This window comes from Artibeus jamaicensis, unplaced genomic scaffold, assembly GCF_021234435.1.
Source record: "Artibeus jamaicensis isolate MK-2021 breed Jamaican fruit bat unplaced genomic scaffold, CSHL_Jam_final scaffold_916, whole genome shotgun sequence".
NCBI classification, from domain to species: Eukaryota; Metazoa; Chordata; class Mammalia; order Chiroptera; family Phyllostomidae; genus Artibeus; species Artibeus jamaicensis.
In genome coordinates, this window is record NW_026522059.1 from 59,071,164 (window position 1) to 59,087,500 (window position 16,337).

The 16,337-nt window shown below is 35.9% G+C and overlaps 1 protein-coding gene across 2 annotated transcripts in view; it reads left to right on the forward strand.

Moving 5' to 3' along the window:
* Positions 1–16,337, forward strand: part of ZFHX4 (zinc finger homeobox 4) — a 190,907-nt gene that overhangs the window by 92,648 nt on the left and 81,922 nt on the right. The window lies entirely within an intron of this gene.

Here is a 16,337-nt window from a genome sequence, read left to right on the forward strand (position 1 = left end):
TTCACAAGAGAATTTTGTTTTTGTAGATGCTATTATGAATGAGTAAGAGAGCATCCCACTCGCACTACAAAGGAAAGTGTTCCTTGTTTCTGGTCCAGAAACCCCGATTACCTTCTTAGTGTTATAGATACAGCCTTTGGGAGGTTATGGAAAGTATGCAGTCAGGAGAGAAGAAGTTGCTTTACCTAGCAGACAATAATTATATCTGTAATAGACAATGGAACTTCTAGTGACAAAACAAATATTAAAGAATACAATTGAGATGATTAGGAATATATGTAACAGTAAAAGTCCAGAAAGTCAAATTTATAAAAAGAAGTTAATATCTTTTTTGACTTTCATATCGAAATTTGTAAAAACTAAATGAGATAATATATAACTGGTATTGTATAAATTCTAAGTACAAGTTTGGTTTTGTTCACAATTTTTCAAATATATGCCATACTAGAACTAGAATGCATTAATAGGAGTTTATCACATGGAAGCCAGCAAGTCTAAAACATACAATAAAATCAGATGCATATGTTTTTCTTGAGTATGCTAAGATCACAAATTTTGAATAATCAATTCTTACACTATTTATTTGTCAATGCTCAGGTAAATATAAAGAGAGACTGTACACATTTACCTTTTGGGTCTCATCCTTTAGTTCTCTGAAATCTTCCTCCAAGGTAATTCCAATTTGTAGTCATCTTCTCTATTATGTCAAAACACATTGTAATCAGTGTAATGACTCTCAAATAGACACAATGTTAAGTCTTCTACTTCTTCAATAGGATTAAAGCAATTGCCACTCACCAAATGAGATCTGTGCAATAATGACAATGGAGGAAGAGATGTTTGAAGGGCAAAGGAATATTATTCTTTCTTTGGAAATACTATTATACAATGTCTGTCCTTGAAAGTTTTCTGCTGAAGAGATGCTGCATCACAGGTTCTTTCATGGCTCTTTCTATCTCATTGTTCTCTTTGTTAAAACTCATTTTCCTTATGGATTTTTATCCCCTTCCGACCTCAAGATATTGAGGCTGAGAAGCCATTTTCATTATTTCCTCTGTATTCTGTGCCTTCCTCCCTTGTCCGGGCCTTGGTTTCCTACCTTTGATGCAGCTCCTCTGCCCCTGCAATCTGTGAGTCTCTACCCTGCCATCACATGGGCCATCCCCAAACCATGGCTCAGACTTCCTGGGGCCTGAGACTCCTCGGCCATCAGGACCTTAGATGAGAGAATGAATGTATTGTTAGCATTTGATGAATAACTATACATACAATGATTATAAATAAGCTTTTTTTTCTAGGGAAAACCCCTTAAATATCATAGTTCATTGTTATTGAGGAAATAAAGTAAAAAGAGAAAAGATTAAAATTTACTTTGATTCTGTCTAAGAAATACTGACTATAAGCACTTCTATGAACTGCTTAAAATTTATGTTCAAGTATAATTAATACCAGTAATAATCATGCCCATTTTAGAGTCCCTGGTTCAAAAGTGACAATAAGGATGATCCATTGTTTAAAGATACATTAGAGTATATGGATCACATTGATTTTTATAGGTTTTTATTACATTATCAAAAGTTTATATTCATATGTTCATAATCTTCATTTATTTCTCCCATCACATGGCTATATCTTAGCATCAACACTAAAGGAAGGGAATGTTGGGGCATGGAAGTACAGTAGGGGCTGTCTTTAGCATTGGTAAGATCCTGTACAGAAAGAGGTTAAGATCATAGTTTTCGAAAAGCTATACAGAGAAATGTAAAAGAAACAGTGTTCATGAAAATACCTTCCACACTTTCTCAAAGGGTCACCGCCATGGAGATGGATTTGTCTGGAGAGAAGACTGAGGAGTACTTAGCAACTTTTTCCAAAATGTTGAGAGATTTGTTTGTTTGTTGTCTGCGCTAGTCAGTTCTCCGGTTCTACAGGCTGACTGAGTTTGCACAGAAATTAAGGAGAGATATTTTCACCTTGAGATCTCACTATAAGTAGGTAATTAAGTATCAGAACGTATCAAGGAAAGCCATGATATATCTCCCTGCTTGTGTGTTTTTGAAAGCAATGTTCTTGTTTGATTTGATCACAGACTTGATATAATCCCAGACTTGGATTTAAAAGAGAAGGCATTTTGAGTTTTCCTTTATTGCCATTCAGATTCATGAGTAGAGTCGGGAATTACTTCACGGAATCCAATACTCTAAGTGTCCAGTCCTGCCCATTTTTATTCCAGCTGGTCTTCTCAAAGGCAATGTGAGTTCACCCTTATTTCTGACCTTTACTTTCTGGTGGCCATTTTTAACCCTAATATCAGCATTATGAAACTATTGGGGCCAAATTATTAAAGTACAAGTAATTCTTCCCTGCTGTGGGTTAAGCAGCACCTTCCCTATTGTTCCAACTTTCTCAGATTCTTCACAATAGGTTCCAGACCTGGGTTAATTAGCAACTCTGTTAACACCTCCTTGAGCTCAAGGAGTTCAAATACAGCCTGCTGAGACATTATTTCTTAAAAGGTGAGGACTAATGACCCAACTTTTAGTCACCATCTCAGAGGCCAGTTTTCAATCTCGTAAAAATTTTAAGTCAAGGAAGCTCAACATAGAAAGTCATGAGCTGTCATAAAATACTATTCCGGATGTAGTTGGTTAGAATTGCCTGGGTACTTGGTAACCTACAATACAGGTTAATAGTAATTCCACCTCATTTACTTGTGTTTAAGGTGCTTGAGAGTTATGCTTAATAGACCATAAAAATTATACCTTAAGACACTACTTAAATACAATAATAAATTCTTGTACAAAGTACTCTCAGAAACTAGTTTTCAAAATCATCATAAATGTTAACTAAACCTCACATTTTTCTGTATGAAACTTTTGATTATATAAAATTTTAGGTATATTAGAATTCTTAAAATGAATTCTTGCACAGGCTAGTTTGGTGTCTCTCTCTCTGTCACTTTGTAATTTGGGTAGTAAATATTTAAATGTACTTTCACTCAAATATTAATATTTTATATTTATAGGTTAATATATTATGAATGACATAAATTTGTCTTCTTTAATAAACAGTCTTAGAATATAATCCCAGCAGGAATTACCCCTTAGTGGCATGAGACCAAAATTGGATGACAATTTGAAATGTAAAATGATGTCAGTGTTTTTATAGCATTACTGAATATCCACAGGGTTAAGAGGAATTAGAATGCCAGAAATTAGACTGTCACAAAAAGGAAAACAAGAAAGATTATTCCCTACCTATTGCACTGCCAGGCACCATATGGTTAGTCACTGCATACCTGTTATTTTATTTAATCTTTAAAACCACCCCAAGAGGCAGTTATGATAGCTCTTAATAAAAGAAGGGGAACTGAGGCTTAGTGGTTGGATAATTTACTCAGGACCATGGAGCATTAAAGCAGCATCCCAACTTTAATCTATCCCACTTCAGAAACCCATGCTTTCATCTGTATCGTAACAGATGGATGAATGGCATGCCCATACAGAAAGAGCTAGAAGAAATCAGAAAACTTTTCCTTCTACCACAGAAAACTAACATCCTTCAGTGATAGAAGGAATGGCTAGAACATAAAGGGTGTTAAAAGTACTATACACAAATAAGATGGAACTTTGAAAAATTATTAATTACATAATAAAAATACTGACACATTTTCTGGAACTACTGTGAAACAAGTGTTAAAAATGAGAGGTTGAAAATTGGTTATTTAGACCAGCTGATGTCAAAAGTTATATACAAGTAATTGGGCTTTTTGTTAAGCAATGTGTTGTGTCTTAACGTCTGGTTCCAGCAAATATTTTAGTGTTTTTTTCCTCCAATTTTAATGTGATTTGGCAGCAGGAGGTTGCCGAGAGCCTAATCAAATCAGCACTCTTGTGTGGACACTATATAAATTAGCAATTATTCAAAAGTCATTGCAACTTGGATTCTTAAAGTGATCTATACAATGATCTAAACCAAGCACAGTTTTAATATTTACCTCACATGTGACTTAAATATATGAATAACCTTTCTTCGAGGAAATATCTAATTTCAGTTGTTGCTTGAAAAGTAAAAAAGAAAAACTACTATTTTTATGGCCCTGGGCTGGGGATAATATTGAATGCCTATATTATTAGTTATCAATAATAAATAACTCATGAGGTTTATAGACCTTATAAAGGTCTATGGATTTAAAACCATAATAGCAAATTTCCTTATTATTTTCCCCCTTTTCCTTTCCTGTACAGAATGGAGACATGCAGGCAAAATAATGCACAGGAGAATATTTTGAGATCAATTTATTTAAATATTGATTTATTCCATTATTTTTATAATAAATCTTTAAAAGTATATATGAAAAGTATTTTTACACCTTTTCAATTACTGTGGAAAGGAATAATTTATTATCTCAAGAAAATGGAAAATTTTTCTTCTCAAGAGCAAGTCTGCAGCATTTTTATTTGGTCAGGCATAGTTTTTGATAACTGCTAGCTGTTTTATTATGTAGTTTCTTTTCCATGGTAATACTTATTACCCCCAATCAAAACTGAGCAGAAAGGCAGACACTTCAGAGAACCAGAGTTTCCTCATTCCTTCCCTTGTCTCTGTCTCTTTCATGAAGGTGTTGTGAGAAAGACAACATGGCATAATAAGACATGAACAAAGGAATCAAAACATCCTAGTCTTGAATCCCAGCTTTGTTACTAGACAGGTGACAGAAGTGTCTTAATTTCACAGAAGCTCAGTTCCCTCATCAGTAAAATGAAGATTAAATGAGGTAATGTGACAGCATCCCCTTAAACTTATTAAGTGAAATTTAGCTCCATCTCTTCCCTTTTCTTGCCTGCTGTATTAACACTATATTAACATTTTTGGGTTGGGACAATTATTTAGGTAAACCATTTTGTTTTCCTCAGTTTTGCATTTATGAATAGAAAACACAGCTTGGATCCTCCTGGCAAGCTGGCCTTCCTCATCCCCAAATCTCCTGTGTTCTTGTTCACCCAGTGCAGGTTTGGGTGATGCTGGGTAAGACTGGTGAATTTGGGTAGATGTCTCCTTGGAGACCTACCACAGTATAATGAGGGCAGGAAGAGAACCAAGATTATTAGATACCCACACACAGAAGTTTATACACTACTGCTTGACTTAATCTTATAATGCAAGCCAGATAGTCTTAGCCATATTTTCTGAAAGAAATTTAGCTTTCAAGGTTAACTTCTAAGAGACAAATAGCTGGTGAGATGTAGAAGAAAAATTAAACTCTGATCTCTCTATTAAACACTGTTCTTCCAAAGCATAAAAAGCTGTTTATTATTAAAGCAGCACTACTTTCGTAAATGCAAGCACTTAGTTAGTTAATGAACCTGATTTCTGGACGTGGCATTTTATCAAGATAGATTGGACATTGGTCCTATATTAGGCCCTATTTGGAGTAAATAAAGCATGTGTATAAATAAATAACAAAAGAGAGACTATGGTAAACTATAAGAGGGATTTAGATAAAATCTAAACTAAACTTTTTTGGTTCAAAGGATATTTCTGGTTGTAGCAATTAAGAAAGTCTTTTCTGTTGAGGTGACAGTTGGACTGGGCTTGAAATAATGAGTAGAATTTGGATACATAAACAGGAAATTGGGAAGCACAGAAGGAGACAGAAGAGTATGAACAAAGGCCATGGATAAGAGAATTATTTGTAGGTTTTTAGGAAAAATGGTAAACAGGTTTTTCTGGCACATTGAGGACAAGGAATGGAATAATCGAGAAAGGAATGTGAAATCTTGAATGATATGTTAAGGCTTTGTGAATTTGATAAACACAAGGGTGTCATTCATGGATTTTGATAACAGGATTGGCACCATATGATTTATGAATAATATTAATGGTAATAAATAGTAGTAATGCAAGCCAGGATGCTAAGTGCTCATTTTGTGATTGCAATTAAGCAAGCCATTTAGGGGATCATGACAGTAGTTCCAGGGGGGAATAAATAGCTTTTGTAGGAGGAGTAGAGAGAAAGGGAAAGATGGTGACAAAATAGTGGGAAAACAACATAGTGGACTTCTGGGGCAGGGAAGAGGAACACATCTGAGGTGACCCTCACAGGGCAGGGACAGAGGCAGGTTTCAAAGGAAGAATGAAGAACTCATGAATGGACTTTAGAGTTTGAAGACAGGGTAGAAATACATTTGAGGTTGTTACACAGATGGTATGGGTTTAGGGAGAAAGGTCATTGTTAGGAATCTTGATTTGTGAGGGATTTGCATCAAGGAGATAGATGTATATGTAAAAGCAAATGAAATGATGCAGGGGAAATTTGATATTAAAACAGAACATGAGTGAAATATTTATGTTTGTGACATCATCTCATGTACTTTGCATAATTTTCTCTATCACTTTAGAATTTGATAATTTTTCCATTGAGGTGATTTTTCTTGACTCTACTCGTGGAGTCAACAGTCTCTTGATTTCATTTACTGTAGTGAAAATAGACTCATTCTCCATGTACAAAGATAGGGATTTTTGGAGAGATTTTATTATCCACTTCCTTGGGTTTTGCTGCAGTATTTGATGTGGCAGACCACCTCTCTTTTCTTGAAATCTCTTTTTTTGACTTCAGTAAAGTTTTCTAAGCTCTTTCTAGTTGCTTCTGTTTTACATTTTTTTTGACATCTCTTTTTCTTTACCTTAATACATAAATATAGATTCTTCACTTGTTTTCTGTGTTTCAATATCAAATCTCCCCTAGATCATTTCATTTGCTCTCACACATGAGTTAAGTGAAATAAGCCAATCAGAGAAAGACAACTACTGTATGATTTCACTCAGATGTGGAATCTAATGAACAAACTGAACCAACAAGCAAAATACAGACAGACTCATTGATAGAGAGCAGGCTGACAGTTCAGGGTGGGGGTGGGGAGGTGGAACAAAAAAGAAAACTCAAAGATACAGACAACTGTGCGGTGATATCCATGGGACTGGAGGTGGGAGATGGTGAAAGAGGATATAAGATAAATAGTAATGGTAAAAATACAATAAATATACCTTTTGTTTTAAAAAATATTGTGCATATTAATGCCAATTGAATATAAGTGCATAAGCAAAAACCTTAAAATTAGTATTTATTTATTTTTTTTGATTTTTAAAAATTTTTATTTAATTATTTTTCAAGTACATTTTTTTGTCGATTTCTCCCATCCCAGCCCCCCCCCGCCCCGTCTCCCCGCCTCCCTCCCATTCTCCCCCCCAGTCCTCATCCCTGTGTCTTTCATACCAAAAATATTTAATATTTTACATAAATTACATTTTCTCTCTTATTAAGCCTCTTCTCACCTTATGACTGTTTTATTTTTTTTAATACTTCTAACAGCACAGTCATTTGTGATATCAAAACTAGAGTCAGAAAGCTGTGGGATGGGGTTTTCAGTCTCCTGCTACTGACCCAGCTCTGTGAGCTAATGCCTGCTTCCCCCAAACAGAGTCTAGGGAAACAAAATAAAGACTATGACTTTTTAAAAATCACCATTCCACCAGGCAAATGGAAATGTCTAGCTTTTCACAACTCTTTTTAAAGCTTTCTTGGCCCTGAATTGACATAGGTTCTATTAAAAATATCATTGTTATAAAAATACTTTTTATTGTAAATAATAATTTCTATCTAAGAAATCTCACAGTATCTCAAATCCAGTATGTCCAAAACATAGCACATCTTTTCCTTCAAGCCTTTTTTATTACATTCCCCATATCTGCCAGTAGCAGCTTCCTCCGTTCACTTGCCCAACCTAGAAAACAGGGAGTTATTTTAAATCTTCTCTCTACTGCCCTTCACTACATTCCATCAGTCAGTCAACAAGTTCCACCAAGTATTTTGTCCTGATTAATTCCTCAGTCTGTAGGGTTTTACTACTCTCTTTCCTGCTGATAATTCTACCTCTTTGTTATTCTTTCTAATCATATTTATTGAGCATGGTGCCATGTCTTGGTTATTATTCTGGTACTGGAAATAAAATAATGAACAAGAAAGAATACGTTCATGCCTTCATGAAGCTGGTAGTCTGGTGGAGAAGGCAATCAATAATATTAATATTTAATTATTGATGGGATAAATGTTCCAAAGAAAATGTGCAGACTATAACAGGGAAAGAAACAAGGCAGATTTCTTAAGAAAAATAGAAGATTCTTATGCTGAAAAGCTATGAACCCATACGCTTGAAGGGCCCTTAGGTAATGAGGACCATGTACTTCATCTTCAAAACCAATTTTTTTTAAGTGAGGGGGTAATGGGTGTTAAACTGGGTGTGTTTGGGAAAATCCTGGCCATATGGTGACTCTGTCCAGATCATGTCCATGATTTTAGGTTTTATACTAAGAGAATGTGAATTTATCAGCTTGGATTCCCAAGTAGCATTGTCTTCCACCACTGCTACTCTTTCTGCCTATTTTTTCTGGCTTCATTTTATTTCATAGCCTTTATCATTACATGATTTTATGTATTTATACATTTGAATTTTTTAAATATATTGTTGTTCAGTTACAGTTGTCCAGCCTTTTTCCCCATTGCCCACCCCAACCCCATCCCCCTGCTCCCACAGTCAATCTCCCCCCGCCATTTATTATGCCCATGATGCCTCTATTTATATTCCTTTGCTTGCCCCTTCCCTTCTTTCCCCCCATTATCCCTCTCCCACCTCTCCTCTGGTCACTGTTCATTTGTTCTTTATTTCCAAGTGTGTGGTTTTATTTTGCTCATTTGTTTGTTTTATTGTTAGGTACCAATTATAGATGAGATCATGTGGTATCTTTCTCACCACCTGGCTTATTTCACTTAGCATAATGCTCTCCAGTTCAGTCCATGCTGTAGTGAAGAGTAAAAGTTTCTTCTTTGTTTCTGCTGTGTCATATTTTATTGTGAAAATACACCACAGTTTTTTAATCCACTCATTTACTGATAGGCACTTTAGCTATTTCTAATACTTGGCTATTGTAAATACTGCTGCTATGAACACTGGAATGCATGGATTATTATAAATTGGTGATTCAGGATTCTTAGGGTATAGTCCCAGAAGTGGGGTTGCTGGATTAAAAGGCAGTTCCATCTTTAGTTTTTTGAGGAAATTCCATACTGTTTTTCAGAGTGGCTACACCAGTCTGCATTCCTACCTACAGTGTACTACGATTTCGTTTTCTCCACAACCTCACCAGCATTTGTGGTTTGTTGATTTGATTATGATGGCCATTCTGACCAGTGTGAAGTAGTATCTCACTGTGGTTTTAATTTGTATCTGTCTAATGGCTAGCAATGTTGAGCATTTTTTTCATGTGTTTCTGAGCACTCTGTATGTCCTCCTTGGAGAAGTGTCTGTTCAGGTCCTTTGCCCATTTTTTAATTGGATTTTTTGTCTTCCTTGTGTGGAGTTGTGTGATATCTTTATATATTTTGGAGATCAAACCCTTGTCCAGGTATCATTGGCAAGTAGGTTTTCACATATGGTTGGTTCCCTTTCCATTTTGTTGATGTTTTCTTTAGCTGTGCAGAAGAAGCATTTTATTTTGATGAGATCCCATTTGTTCAATCTTTCCTTTATATCCCTTGCCCTAGGGGATGTTACAGTGAAAATATTGCTGCATGGGATATCTGAAATTTTTCTGCCTATGTTTTCCTCTAGGACTTTTATGGTGTCACAACTTAATTTAATTCTTTTATCCATCTTGAGTTTATTTTGGTGTATAATGTAAGTTAGTGGACAAGTTTTATTTTTTTTTGCATGTATCTGTCCAGATCTCCCAACACCATTTATTGAAGAGGGTATTTTTACTCCATTTCATGTTATTGCCCCCTTTGTCAAATATCAACTGACTGTATTGACATGGGTTTATTTCTGGGCCCTCTATTCTGTTCCATTGGTCTATGCGTCTGTTCTTATGACAGTACCAGACTGTTTTGATTACAGTGGCCTTATAAAATAGTTTATTTTCAAGTACTGTGATTCTTGTTACTTTCTCAAAATTGCTGTGGCTATTTAGGGTCATTTATGATTCCATATACATTTTTGAATATTTTATTTATTTGCTTCTTGAATTTAGGCTCTATGGGGACAGGGAACTTTTTATTTACTGCTGGAAGTCTAGTACCTAGGATGGTACATGGCACATATTAGATGTTTTATAAGTTGTTAAGTTAATGAATCAGATTGCTTTTTCACAATACTCTTATTATTGTCTAAACTAATTAGAAGGAATAAGAGTTGATGACAAGAGATGGTGGTAACACGTAAAGAAGCTTGTACATGGAGAAATAGAAGGTATATTTGAGACACAGTTATTATTTAGATGTAGGTGGCAAAGAAGAGGAGGGATCAAAAATGACTTCCAGAATTCTGAGTAAGCTCCTTGGTGAAATGCTTGGACAAGGAATAGAGTGTAATGTGGAGGAATGCAGAGGCTTAGCCTAATTGTCTCCCTCACTGACACCATGACCTTGGGAAAATAGTTTAATTTCTGAGTGTCTTGACTTTACCATCTGTCAAGTGGAGGATATGATTGCTACCTACCTACTCTATAGGCCATGTTGCGGGGATTTAATGAAAGAATGTATACAATGCATTTAGAACAGTGCCTCTTACATTAAAAAAGTACCGAGGCAGTTTGTTGCCATGGGAAAGAGTAGAGGACACACTTAAAGGGAGGAGCTCAGTTTAGTCTTGTGATTGTTGACTTCTGGTTGTGAAACTTCCAAGTGGATATGCCAAAAATGGCATTTGTCGTAAATGAATTTAGATCTCAGAAGAGTCTGGAGTAATAGATGGAAACCTGGGAATCATCTGATTATGAGTCCTGGAATTCACTAAGGGTGTTTGGCACCAAACTCCAGGGGACACAAGCACATAATGGTGGGGGGCAGGGACTGAGAAGGATGGTCAAGTGGAGGAGCTACGGAAGTGGTATCATTGCTTCTCCTTTGAGCTTGAGGAACTTGAGGGACATCTGCCAGACTGCTCCTCCAGTCCAGGCAGTGCACCTGGCCCCAGTGATCTTTGTAAATGCTGAAGGCTAAATTCATTTCACTTCCACTTAACATACTTCAGTGACTACCCAAATCATTCATTTCCAAGTGGAACCTTTGTAGCTTGTCATTCAAGGTACTTCTCATTCTTACTCAAATACATAACACCTCTCTGGTCTTCTCTATAGCGCATCATAAATATCACACTTTCTCTTTCTGTAGGTGTTCCATCTGCCTTCACCACCCTTCCTCCTGCTTGTCCATTAGGCACACTGTGGGTAGAACTGCTAGAATGAGCTCTTAGCAGACTTTCCTCTACCCCTATGGAATCTCCTTTGCTTCCCAGAAGAAACCTTATAGGTCTTGTATTTGTTAATTTTCTTTCCTGACCTGCTTCCTTAGCCACAAGCTCTTTGACTGCTGTGCTTCATTGGATATTGGAAACCATGTCCAATGCTTGCCATAGTGAACACACCAAACGTTTGTGGAATTAAAGAGTGGTTAAAAAGTGGATCCCACTAACTTCTTAAACTCTACATCACCACTTCACATTCACTCAGACAATCTGGGGAAAGCTTAATATAGGCTAGATCGAGGTCCAGAAATATTATATTTGCATTATAATCAGATATACTCACAAGTTCAGATAAACTAGGGATGAGTAGAACTAGTTCACGGGGTTATCTGGATGATTTAAAATGTTACAGATTGCCCTGGCTGGTGTAGGTAGTAGATTGATTACAGGTCTGTAAAGCAAAGGGTTGCTGGTTTGATTCCCAGTGAAGGCACATGCCCGGTTGTGGGCCAGGTCCCCAGTAAGAGGCACATGAGATGCAACCACACATTGATGTTTCTTTCCCTCTCTTTCTCCTTCTCTTCCTCTCTCTCTAAAAATAAATAAATAAAATCTTTAAAAATAAATAAAATGTTACAGATTATTGTAGAAATCTGTGCATAACATTTTTGTATAATCATACTTATTAAGTTGGTTCACTTCTAAGGTTAAAATTGACAATGTTATATATATCTTGATTTACACTGATTTAATCCTTAAGTGTTCATTCTAACACTTTGACAAGTGGTTTAGAGGTGAAAAACATAGTCCTCGTATTTTTGGTATCTTTTGTGGTGATACAAAAGACACATAAACCCAGGATGGAGAATGAAGCCTTCAAATCTTGTAATTGTTTGATCCCAGAGGATGAGTTTCAGATTAACATTGGGCTTTGAAACTGTCTGTGTGATGATAATACTTCACTACTTTTTAGAAAACCAAGTTTCTATTTTTTTAAAGATTTTATTTATTTATTTTTATAGAGAGGAGAAGGAAGAAAGAGAGGGACAGAAACATCAATGTGTGGTTCCCTCTTGAATGCCCCCTACTGGGGACCTGGACCACAACCCAGGCATATGCCCTGGCTGGGAATGGAACCAGTGACCCTTTGGTTCCCAGACCCTTGCTCAAGCCACTGAGTCACACCAGCTAGGCCAGAAAGTTGGATTTTCTTACTTGAACCAAGTTGCTGTGTTAGATTGTCTAATTTATTTCATCTATACTTTAAAATTTATATTTTTTGCTGGGGATTAGTAATGGCATTTAGAAATTTTATTGAGAACGAGAGGAAAATTCTACCCCTTTTTTGTCAGGTGTACTATTTTAGGTTTAATAAATAGAATTGTGCAATGGCAAAAATGATGGTTGCATCTGTGCAACATGACAGCATCAGCTATCATTCAAACCAGATATTTTCCTATCTCATCTAAAGTGACCCATTTTTGGACCGGAATGAATGGAGGCACTGGAATCTAGTCCCAATTCTGGGCTCAGACGTTTTTCATCTGAGAATCATCAAATAATGGCAAGTGATTATAATGATGAGTTCCAAGGATGGCATCTAGGGCCCCATGTCTGAAATGGCACATACTTGGTGATGATGTGTTTGTTATTTTAAATCATGGCAGATGACAATGGTATTAGTAGAAAAAAATTTGAAGTGGTATCGTATGTTCATTGAAAAGAAATGGGTGATTCTAGTAGTTAGATTTGTCCAGGCTTGTAAATCTTTTCCCACCCATTTCATTCATATATTAAAAGTAGATGTTATTAAGTTCCAAGAATAATTCTAACCATACTGGTAGATAGAACTAGATCTATTTTGGTTCAGGTTTACTCTATTTTATAGGTTTCTGATTTTTGAGAAATTATTCCATTTTGTTTTTGCTTCTGACTCTTAAATACAGTATTTTTACAGTAAAAGATGTTAAGAATGAGAAATTCTGTCTAACCTAATGGACATGTACAAAATATAGACCATAAAGGAGATCCTTGAAAGCAAATTATCTCAGAATAGTATATTATCACACAAAAATCAAAATTTAAATTCCTGATTTAAAAAATATACACGATTTTCCTGATTTTTACATATATAATTATATAGACATGTAGAATGAACACATATTTAGGTCTGCCTAGTATTGTAGACATTTTACATTTTTTACAATACAATCAATTCTAAAATATTTGTGGTGGTCTACATACTTGGTCCAAATAGCCATGCATTTATTTCAGAGGTATATGAAGCATACTAAAACTTTTACTTCTTTATATCTACAAATTATTTATTACCAGTGAGAGTGGTGGCCGATTTTACCTAGAAACAGTAAAAATATTTGCCTAATTGAAAATATATCATGTAAAACTGGGTGTTTCCAGCTAGAATTATGTGTTATTGGGTAAAGTAAATGATTTTAAAATTGATTAGTCCTGTGAAAAAGGCAAAGTCACAGGCAGTAAGAATTTGAATAGGTCAGTGATGTGAAAAATGTGAGGATATTTACGTTTAAATGCAAAAGGTTACACAAGAATCCAGCCACTTGATAACTTTCTAGGTGAATTTGGTATTAATACTGTTCCCTAAGCCACTAATGAGAAAATTTTTTTTTTAAGATTTAAGATTGTGCAAATGCTTTGTACCTAAAACTGATGGAAGTAATTGGTAAACTGGTTAATAAGCCCCACTTGGAAGTGAATGGGAATTGCAGGCTGGAAAATGTAGGCTGGGTAAGTAATCCTACAAGTCAGCAGAGTTCCCTATACAGAGAGAAACAAAGATAGGAGTAATTAATGACCCTGACTCTGTGCCAGAAAGCTTTCTTCTGACAACTCCAACTTAATTAAAACTTAAGACATTTCAATGGCCTCCGAAAGCCCCTGATGGGGTGAACCCTTGCAGACTCGTGAGAAAATTTTGTAAATTAAAGGAAAAGATGTGTGTTACCACTAGTGCCATGACTCTAATCCCTGACAGTCAAAGAATCTATTTAGCCCAAGCCTTTTCTTTTAAAAGGCTCACACCTGCAGGCTTCCTGGCACTTCCTCTGCACCAGAGAAGGCAGTTTTTGTGTTTTCAGAAGATCAGATAATAGGAGCCTTGCCATTGCTTTTGTTTTTGTGCATTGTTCATTAGCCTGAAAGTGTTGCAGGCACACTAGATATGCTTGGCTTGCTTGGAGTAGAGCATTGCCTACAAGCTTTAGGTCATGCAACACAGGCTAAAGATGGGTTGGCCGAAAGAGTAAGATTTTTTTTCTAATGTGAAAGTGGCTCAAATTAAAACTCACAGTTGATGAGGCAGCCTGAATGGCTCTGGCCTGCTGTTTTTAACACAGCCAAGTGACAAGAAACGAGATTCTGTACTAGACAGTGCAGATTTGAGACGCAAAGAAATGCATTAATAGCTCTTGCTCCTTTCATTGGTGCCATTTTTAATTCACTTGAGTCAACATGCAAATGGGTTCCCTGTAGGTATGGAAGGGAGGCGTACTGTGCAGTGAAGAATATCACGAGGTGACTTATTTATTAATATAAGGAAGACTGATATTTTATAAATGACATTGGTTGGATACCAATTGAGGCGAATGGTCACTCAATTTACATGAGGAAAAAGGGTTATTAATGTCCCCTCCTTCTCCTCTGGAAAGTGTTTGGGGGTGTTATAATAACAAATGCCATCACCACCAGCCACAATACACACACAAATACACACACTCGTGCTTCTTCCTATGGCCTCAGGCAAACCTGGTAGCCTGCACCTGAGAGGATCATTTCTTGAATTGTCTTTTCCCTTTCGGACTTGAAGCTGCTATGTTCAAGGGCGCAGAATTGTATTTTTTTTTAGATCCAGGCATGGGTATCTTTTTAAGTGCCCATACTAAGGAAAAAGAAGCTTGTCTTCAGGCGTTCAGGAATCTGCTCTTTTGACTCTCAGGTTCCGCTGGCTCAGGTAAATGTCGCAGCACTTGTTTTTGCAGGTGACGGGCCCATACCTTACATGAGCTATGCCGGACTGCCTTCTCTGGGAATGGAAATAATCAGAAACTGAACCTTTTACAAAAATTTTGGGAATGGCGCTTTTGAACAGAACATCACTTCTCTTGATTTTAAAAAAAGACAATTTCTGTCCATGAGCATTAACCAAATATAATATATGGGTCCTGTCTTTTGGTGTTTGGAAAGGCTCACCAGTTAGTTATTCTTTTCATACTAACCACTTTCAGATGCCAAAAGCAAGGGAAGTGGGGGAGGGGAGGCAGAAATCAACATGTTTGATCCTGTGTATAAAGTTTTTTTTTTGTTTGAATTTCAGAATGCTAACCCTTATCCAACTAATCTAAAGCCAAATAAATACCACCTGTGCCCATTTATGTATTTTAAAAGAAGTACATAAAAATACTTTAATGAATTACTAAAAGTCATGTAGTTTATATTGAATCACAGTTATTAATATTTCTTTTCTTTGTTGCTATTCTTATTTTGGGAGTTTGCTTGTTTGCATGGAATTGAACCACCCCAATTAAAAGGTGGGGGGAGTTTTTTTTTTAAATAAACTACTGTAACAGAATATGTTTGGGAGTTGTAAAAGTTTTTCCATTGAAAAAATCAGAATTTAAGAGGATCCTGTTACACGCTGTGGGCAGAAATCAGAGTCAGCAGAGCTTGCAAAAACAGATTTTTTTTTAGCAAAAATTTGTTGCGGGTCACTGTGAATGGTAAAAATAAAAAGCTTCACATCACAGTGTCTGTTTTGAATTAGATTAAACTTCAAATTAAGTTACTTAACTTTTTAGTGTATCTAACATATAATTAAGAGAAACATTTTTGTTTATAGAAAATGTAAGTTTATTCCATGCATGCAGATTTATGGAAAATTTAAATAAACATTTATGTTTGAGTCAGTATTTGTAACAAAGTAACCCCTATCACAGAGAGCTCAGCTGAAATATTCCCAGAGTGTTTTTGTTTTTAGTTTGCGCTACACTAAAATATTAATTA